Raw genomic sequence first — 10,219 nt, forward strand, 5'->3', positions numbered from 1 at the left:
CGAGATAGCGTATAGCATGTGAACGTGTGTTCGCATTTTGCATGTGCGTGTGTGCATCTGTGTGTGTGTGCATCTGTGTGTGTGTGTGTGTGTGTGTGTGTGTGTGTGTGTGTGTGTGTGTGTGTGTGTGTGTGTGTGTCTCTCTCTGTCGGGTGGAAACGTCATATGTCCAAAAAAAAAAAAAAAAACAGCAAAAGTAGCAGATCCACAAGCTAGAAACACGGCACGACACGATGCGTTTTGAGCTTGTAAGATCTGCTGCTTTTCATGCTTTTGTGCGACGCTGCCGTATAAGTAATACGTGTACTGAGTAACACATGCTGAAACCTTCAGCATGTGTTAGATAGACTCCCCAGGGTCCACGGCCAGCTCCGATTGGCCGGCGGGCCTGACCCTGTTTGTTTCTGCAGCGACTGGGCTGTCACCGCCTCCCACCGCCCACCCAGGTAGAGCTGCCAATCAAACTGGCTCGCAGCCAACCACGCACGGCCCTCGCCTCAGCGAATCACACCACCGATTCCTCTCGGTAGTAGTTTATATGCCTTTGTTGGTCATTGCTGACGCTGACAATATTCAGGCACCGCTTCCGTTGTGATATGCATGCATGAGGCCATCAACCATCAACACAAGATGTCTTCGCTGTCAGGTGGAAACCATGTATGTCCCAGACAGTTACTTTTCAGGAAACGGGGAAAAACTAATATGCGTTCCAATGAATTTACACAAGCTCTAATATTGTATTTAACCCCTGGAGGGAAATGCAGTCATGTTAGAAATCAAAATAGAAACACGTACGGTAATAAATATTATTCTCTGGTATCGGTATTCGGTATCGCTATCGGGATCGGAAACGAAAAATCGGGACATCCCTATACCGTAAAATAAATAAAATAACTGAATAAAATAGAATAGATCATTCAAATATGAAGAACTCCACTATGTCATAGAGACTCAGAAACAAGACAATATTATTTAAAATTATTATTTCATTTGTCTGCTTCCCATACATTTGAACACATTTCACATTCACTCGTGAATTAGCTTTTTTAGCTTTTTTAGCTTTTTCTCTCAGCAGCTTCTTCTCTCATCTCGATTCTAGCCAGTCAGCAAAAAACCACTCTGCGGTTACATTGTCAAGTACATACCTCTTCACATCAGTTCCTTCAGATTTGGCATGCTACTCCTCTCCCGTTCTCCTCCCTGCTTGGTTGGAGCCGTCCCAGTGTGGCTGTTTTGAGTAGACAAACCCTCGACACGGGTGACAGAAGCAGCCCTTTTTTCCTGCGGCAAACTCAAAGATGTACCTCAGTGTAACTTCAGCCTAGAGAGGACATACACAGTGGACAGGACATGTCCATGTAACTTCAGCCTATACAGAGGACAGAGAACAGTGGACAGGACATGTCCATGTAACTTCAGCCTATACAGAGGACAGAGAACAGTGGACAGGACATGTCCATGTAACTTCAGCCTATACAGAGGACAGAGACAGTGGACAGGACATGTCCCTGTAACTTCAGCCTATAGAGAGGACAGAGAACAGTGGACAGGACATGTCCATGTAACTTCAGCCTATAGAGAGGACAGAGAACAGTGGACAGGACATGTCCCTGTAACTTCAGCCTATAGAGAGGACAGAGACAGTGGACAGGACATGTCCCTGTAACTTCAGCCTATAGAGAGGACAGAGAACAGTGGACAGGACATGTCCCTGTAACTTCAGCCAGAGAGGACAGAGACAGTGGACAGGATAGTCCCTGTAACTTCAGCCAGAGAGGACAGAGACAGTGGACAGGACATGTCCCTGTAACTTCAGCCTATACAGAGGACAGAGACAGTGGACAGGACATGTCCCTGTAACTTCAGCCAGAGAGGACAGAGACAGTGGACAGGACATGTCTCTGTAACTTCAGCCAGAGAGGACAGAGACAGTGGACAGGACATGTCCCTGTAACTTCAGCCAGAGAGGACAGAGACAGTGGACAGGACATGTCTCTGTAACTTCAGCCAGAGAGGACAGAGACAGTGGACAGGACATGTCCCTGTAACTTCAGCCAGAGAGGACAGAGACAGTGGACAGGACATGTCCCTGTAACTTCAGCCAGAGAGGACAGAGACAGTGGACAGGACATGTCCCTGTAACTTCAGCCAGAGAGGACAGAGACAGTGGACAGGACATGTCCCTGTAACTTCAGCCAGAGAGGACAGAGACAGTGGACAGGACAGAGAGGTTGGTGACTGACCACGTGTAAATATTCACACACTAAACGTAACACCGTGCTGTTGAGTTGTGCATGACCACGTGCAGGGAAGAGACTGTATACAGTTCCCAACCCGCATCTCAACAGGGGCATCTTAAGTTGGCAGTGGGTCCTTTTTGTTTTTATATCATAGAAATGAAAGCAGTCAGACATACATTAACGTTAGAAAAGATTTCCAGGCCCTCATGGTGGACTTTTGAATTTCTGCTTTGTGCCTGAGAATTATTGGTGTGTGTGCGTGTGTGCGTGTGTGTTTGTGTGCGCGTGTGTGTGTGTGTGTGTGTGTGTGTGTGTGTGTGTGTGTGTGTGTGTGTGTGTGTGTGTGTGTGTGTGTGTGTGTGTGTGTGTTCATGTGTGTGTGTGTGTGTGTGTGTGTGTGTGTGTGTGTGTGTGTGTGTGTGTGTGTGTATAAAATGATGTCGTAAGTCTGTGTCAGTCAGTGTGTATATCAGTGTGTGTGTGGGTGTGTGGGTGTGTGGGTGTGTGGGTGTGGGTGCGTGCGTGCGTGCGTGCGTGCGTGCGTGCGTGCGTGCGTGCGTGCGTGCGTGCGTGCGTGCGTGCGTGTGTTATGTGGCTACCTCTCGCGGGTCCTGTTTATTATTGCAGGGTTCTCGGTAGGCAGGGCTGGATACGGGAAAAGACTCTGTGGAGAAGAGAGGGAGAGGTCTGGAAGTTAAAAATACTCCTCATGATTCTATCATCATCTATCAGGCCTCTCCTGACACATCTAATCTAGAAATAAAGGTTTTTGATATGAATATAGTAGAAAATCGGTCCTCAATCAGTTATAGGCCTATAGTTAAAGGGGACCAGAGGGGCGTGCGTGCGTGCGTGCGTGCGTGCGTGCGTGCGTGCGTGCGTGCGTGCGTGCGTGCGTGCGTGCGTGCGTGCGTGCGTGCGTGCGTGCGTGCGCAAGAGAGGGGAGATACAGAGAGACATGATTCATCATGGGTCTGAAAAACCCTATTAATGTCATTCTACAACATACCCAGGGCATTTGTATGCAAGTGTGTATCGACAAGCGCGTGCGCACGCGTGCGTGTGTGTGTGTGTGTGTTGTTACTCGTTAAATGTTAATCCCCATCCTTGCTCAACTGTCACACATACAGGTACATGCAGATGGTGCAGTGTGTCCCATGTGGGCTACAGTAGTAGTGTGTGTGTGCTCGCGCATGCGTGCGTGTGTCGAGCTGCATACAGTAAAGGAATTCTCACTGTAAACACCAATCAATAATACAGATCAATACTATTCCATCTGCCACCAGCTGATCTGAACAAACACACACACACAGGCCTTTCTGAAGACGTGTGTGCACGGGACCAACACAGATCCATACATTAACAGAAAACTGAAAAACAGGCAAATACACAGAAATAAAAGCACACAAAATCGCAGAGATGCATGCTCCCATTGCTTCTGCAGGCGCGCACACATGCGGATGCGCGCGCACACACACACACACACACACGCACACGCACACGCACACGCACGCGCACACGCACACGCACACGCACACGCGCACACACACACACACACACACACACGCCTCTACAGTATGAAGCCGTCATTAATGCGTTGAGCCGGATGTTGTTGTGACCTCTGTCTGGTTTAGGCTGGACCCCAGCTGATGACCCCACAGAGGGATTAGTGGCTGCTACGGCTAATTAACTATAACACACAGCACACTGTGTTAACACATACAGCCTTACACCCATGCACTGTAAAAACGCTCCCTTTTCTTTTATAACTTTGCTTGATTTGTCTTTTTTCTCCATTTCTTCCTTTATTACAATATGTTCTACATTATCCCCCCCCCCCCCCCGTAGTATGCAGAGCAGAACGGTCACCCAAAAATGTTTCTGACATGAACTGCATGATTACCATCAGTTTTTAAGTTACTAGCATTATTTTTTAAATTGTAAGTTACTAATATGTTTACAAAGCAAACGCTTTACAAACTCAGAAATGTGAGAAATTGATGCATGACTTTTTTTTTTCTTCTCCAAAAAGAATCTCAGCGAAATCCGACTGATTTGATTTACTTTGATTAGTGTGATTGCTTTAATTCTTGTTGCGTCCTATACCCTGGCATATCTGCCTATACTTCACACTCCAGTCAACACGCACCCTCAGCCAATGTCATGCTTCTCAACCACTTGAAAATTGGCCAAAAAATGGACATTGATTTCAAAGATTGCAAAAATATCACATCTACGGTACCAGCTCACAACACGTCAATCGTAACATCGGAGTATTTAGGGCTTAAGTGGCTAAAGTCCTCTTCCTCTTTCCAAAAAACAGCCCTACACCTTGTCCCATCCACCAACACCCCTCACCACCGCCTGGCCCATCCACCAACACCCCTCACCACCGCCTGGCCCGCGCTAACCCCCATTTAATCCCTGCCAAGCCTAAACAAGTGTATTATGACTGAGGGGTTTGCAGAGAGAGGAAACGGAGGATAAATTTCCACAAGAGTTAGAAAAAACAAGAGTAAAATGTCCACGCCGAAGCCAAACGGAAATGAGATCGGTTGGTATGGCGCGAGCACACACACACACACACACACACACACACACACACACACACACTTAATTTAAATGGAGTTTTAACTGTGTTGGACTGCATGCGTTCTACTTTATCTTGTTCATATTCTACCGACTTTCGACTATATCAGTGGCTCCCAAACATTTTTAGCGCGAGACCACAAAAATAAATGTAGTGAATTTGGTTACCCAAACTTACAAAAGATCCATTATGAATGGACCACTTAAGCCACATTGCGAATCGCAATGCAACGTGTCATGAGCTTGTAGATCTACTATTTTTTATATACTATATTTTTTCCAATTATTTTGTCAATAAAACAATTCCATGAATTTAGACATTATTATTACATTTCTTTCTGAGAAAATCTGATTTTCTTTTTGAAAATTAAAAAAAAAAATGTCACAACCTATACAAATGGATCCTTGACCCTATATGCTATACTACTACTGTATATGCACATAGAAGTAACACTCAGGAGGAGTAGGGGTCATACATAATAACAGTGATGATGGACGCTAATATGGTGCGTTTCCCTCCCAAGCTCCACAGCTGTCATGCACTAGCACTGTCAACGACACACACAGACACTTAGACAACACGTGTATAGCACTAAATCATACTTATACACCAACACGTAAATGTACATGTATACTATTACTGCACATAAACACATGCATACAATCTCTCTCTCGCTCGCTCGCTCGCGTGTGCACGCACACACGCACGCACGCACGCACGCACGCACGCACGCACGCACGCACGCACGCACGCACGCACGCACGCACGCACGCACGCACACACACTATTTTTGTGTGTGAATTAATGCCCTACTTCATCATACAAAACAGTCAGTAGCAAAAATAGCCGATCTACAAGCTCGCAACGAATTGTGAGCTTGCAGATTGGCTATTTTTTTACAATTTCTGAATTAATTTTAAGTGAAAGGTGAAAGTGTTCAAGTCCATCTGCGGGCTTTGTAAATATAGAACCAATGAAAAGTGAAAAGTATTAACAAGAGCTTGTCGTGACTAAATCATATCTCCATTGGATCCTTTGATTAGAACACAGGTTTCCTCCCAACAGAGGCGCTATGTGAACCATCCGAGGGTTGGGCAGGGATGACACAACCTGACACCCAGCGACCCGACAGTTGCACGGAACAAGACCCTCTATTTAGGAGGTTACCAGGCAACTCCCCTCCACGTTTGGATTTTTAATAGCCACTAGGAAATAGCACCGATGCCCCCGGCTTTTGATTTGATGACCTCTCGCGGTGCATGCATATAGATTTATGGGACATATGCTAACTCCTGTCCTGTTCGCACCTTCAGCAAGTGTTCCTACATTAATAATTTTGTGTGACAGTCTGCAGCATGTGTGCATGTATGAATATTATTGTCTTGCATTTACACCCGGACACTTGGCACACAAACACAGATATAACCAAACAAAAGCCAGGGCAAACACCCTGCTTGTGAACACGCAAAAACATTTAAAATCTATAGGCTGTAAACAATTATCTTCATGTATTGCCTATAAGTATTACATGTAATCAAGTAAAGCCCACAGCATGTTACAACCAGGGATTGATGAAAACAATAATTAAGGTTATTTTACAAGAAGACGATAAATAAAGGAAAACACTGTGATGTGTGTGATGGATGCTGGCAGAGTGTGACGTTTGGCTTATATAGACAGAGGGGAGGGGCCTATAGGGAGGAGCTGTCTGAATCAATTGCAGACCACCTGCAACAGAAATGAGTGAGCCATTAACCACTTGAACCTCAGCATCCAGATTCTAAGGGGAAGATTAGCCAAAAATAGCCTATTTGTGGTGAAGAGAATTGACGTTGATATTTGTCACTGTATATTTGCAGGTGATGAAATGTGTCCTCTGCATTGAGTCCATCCCTATGTATCAGGGAGTGCCCGGGGAACAGTTAGGGGTTAAGTAACCTCGCGTCACCAGACTCCTCTCTGAGCTCTATATACTTTGGGGGCTGTCCATTAGTCCGACGATTTTATTGTGACGGCCCAATAGTCCGACAAATGTTAGGTAAGTGTTAGTGCAACCATATCGCCAGACTGAAACGTTGACATACAACTATTCTGCAAACAAACAAAACATGGCTCTGGTTCGTGTTATACTTTGGAACAATGGGCCGTCGGGCCCAAAAGGCATATGGCGCCAACTCGTCATACAACAAATATAGTGAAAATAGCAATCTACAAAATCACGACGGGTCGTATCGCAAAGTATTGGAAGCTTGCACATCTGCTATTGTCATTACTGTTGAAAAATAGTGTGAAGAATTGTGAAAAATTTTGGCTATGGTCACATGCCCCAAAATACGGATGCAAGTTGGAAGAGGTTGATGAATATCACAAAGGCTACGTTTGTGAGAACGGGCTGTTTTTGTATCGACATGTTTTCAAGCTTGCACCCGTTACACTACATAAGATTTTGGAATGGAGCGCATCGCCTCCTTTATTCAGGATCAACATAATACTGTACACACACATAAACACTTTCCACTTTTCAAAGGCAAATTTGCCAGCATGTCTCCACAGGAACAAACAGGAAAGAGCCCTCATGTCTTCTCCAGCCTCAGTAAAGTGTGTGGAAAAGGTGTGTGTGTGTGTGTGTGTGTGTGTGTGTGTGTGTGTGTGTGTGTGTGTGTGTGTGTGTGTGTGTGTGTGTGTGTGTGTGTGTGTGTGTGTGTGTGTGTGTGTGTGTGTATGTGTGTGTGTGTGTGTGTGTGTGTGTGTGTGTGTGTGTGTGTGTGTGTGTGTACTCTTTACAATTGTGAGGGTCACATCTTTGAGAAATAAACATTGCAAGGACAATTTTCTAGGTCCTCACTATAGAGAAGTAATGTTTTAGAGTTAGGTTTGCAAATAGTAAATGATTCAAGTTAGAATCGGGCATTTAGTGGCTATAGGGTTGGTGTTATGCCCGATTTATATACTTATTTGCATACTGGTGTCAGCACCAAAAATAAATGATCTACAAGCTCACAACGTGTCATGTCATGCTGCGAGGTGCCTTTGACACCATTGCACAACTAAGTATAACTCTTAGTTGTAAAAAGTGGCATAAAATTGCCAGACCAATATTTGTATGTCCTTACAGAAGTCTAGTAATACAAACCTGTGTGGGTGCGCGGCTGCACGCGTGCGTGTGTGTGCATGTGTGTGTGTGTGCGTGCGTGTGCTCTTTATCTCTCCAGTCTCATGGCTAGCAGACTTATGGGTTCCTCCTTCTCCCCACAGCTGCAAGTCTTCCTGGCTGTTCCTATCATTCTGATAACCGACTGTATATGAACACGCCTTTGTCTCCATTTCCGTCTAGCTAGCATACATATGTGCCCTAATTAGCGTTTTTGCCATGCCATGCCATGCTGTATGTATGTGTGTGTGCGCGTGTGTGTGTGTGTGTGTGTGTGTGTGTGTGTGTGTGTGTGTGTGTGTGTAATCCATCCCCATGTCAAGGCCAGTGCCTCAGCGTGAAACACACATGCGAAGGTGTGAAGAAAATTAGATGTTTGTGTGTGTGTGTGTGTGTGTGTGTGTGTGTGTGCGTGCGTGCGTGCGTGCGTGCGTGCGTGCGTGCGTGCGTGCGTGCGTGCGTGCGTGCGTGCGTGCGTGCGTGCGTGCGTGCGTGCGTGCGTGCGTGCGTGCGTGCGTGCGTGCGTGCGTGCGTTCATTTGGATGTGCTCATACCACAGCCGGTGGTATGACAATAACTATTTACTTACCATTACCATTCAAATAAAAGAGGCATAAAAACTTGTATTCGTCATAGAAATACAATATTGAATTAAACCAAGTAATCCATATGTTCCACAGTATACTGTATTCCTATACAGTATTCTGTGGAACATATAGCAGTGAGCTCAGTGAGCAAACAATACCAAAATGAGACTCAGCAAACTAACTAATTAACTAACATACTATAACATACTGACTTACTTACTTACTTACTAAATAACTTACTAAGGTTTACTGGTGCGAGTGGGAGGGCTTAATGTGGGAGAAAAAAAGAAAAGAAAAGAAAAGAAAAGAAAAGAAAAGAAAAGAAAAGAAAAGAAAAGAAAAGAAAAGAAAAGAAAAAGAGAGGGTAACTGGTTGTTACAGGCACCCAGAGAACAGGACAGATGGTTAGACATGGGTCAGAGTTACACAGCAAAAGGCTGTAAAAGAACTATGGGAAAACCATGTGTGTGTGCATGTGTGTGTAGACACACACGTAGACATATGCGAGCGGTAGGGCATTAAGCAACTAGTCGACTAGTTTACTAGTCGACTAGTAAATCCACTAGTCGACCTTGCTGGTACTAGTTGACTAGTTGATAAGAAAAATAAAATAAAGTTCTTTTTTTTTTTTTTTTTTTTTTTCGATTTTGTAGGCCTCAATATCAGGTAGATTATAGTTATAGTCACCAATGTACACAGTTTTTAAATGTACAAATATTTATTTAAAAAAAAATGTAAACATAAAAGGTGGTTTAACGACTAGTCGACTAGTAAACTAGGCAACTAGTCAACTAGTAAAAATGACTAGAAGTGAATGCCCTAGCGAGCGGGCATCCATGCACTCATGTAAAGACACATAACCACAAGGTGATACACGGCACGCATATGCACATGCGTTAATTACAGTACATGTATAAAAAGAGAAAACGTTATGAAAAATGAATTGACGATTTGGGGAAAAGAACGTAGCACTCGAGTACTGTGACAGACACCGAGGTGAGAGTTTTCGTCTCTGCAGGGCTATGGACGGACGCCATCTTGGTTTCCTGTTGGCGAGGTCTTCCATTACATGTGTGACATTAAAGTCAGCTGCCTAGTACAGAATCTCAAGTGACTCGCTGACAGCCATGGGGAAAGTTTGTGGATCTAACATGGCTAATTCTCCGGACGCTCAGCGTGTCCAAACTGCAGTAACTTAAGTGCTGCTGAAAAACATTCCATCTCATGAAGGCTCTCAGAAGTGTGGGGCCTATGGTAAAGAGATACTGGCATGTTGGATTTTTGTGAATTTTTTGCGACCGAGCACTTCCCAAATGGTGAGTGTGCGTTGGCCAGTCAGCTATCCTAAAAATGGCCTGTTTGCATTGCATGTATCCCAGTTAAAACCAATGAACCGCCAAGTGCACACTAACAAGCTAGCCATTTCCTTAGCCTACGTTTTGACCAAGAGCATATTAAAGAAATGTTTCAAAAATAACTTCAAAATGTAGTTCATTGCTGAATGGAACTGAAATACTTGTCGTCTTAAGTTAGGGAGCAGACATTTTGCATGGTTCAACGCTGTTTGTCAGCCATATCAATTACCAGGTAAAAGGCATATGAACCTCATTGCGCACTAAAACCAACAGATCATCTACAGTTAAGACATTAA

This window comes from Electrona antarctica, assembly GCF_951216825.1.
Source record: "Electrona antarctica genome assembly, chromosome: 17".
In the NCBI taxonomy this organism is placed as follows: domain Eukaryota; kingdom Metazoa; phylum Chordata; class Actinopteri; order Myctophiformes; family Myctophidae; genus Electrona; species Electrona antarctica.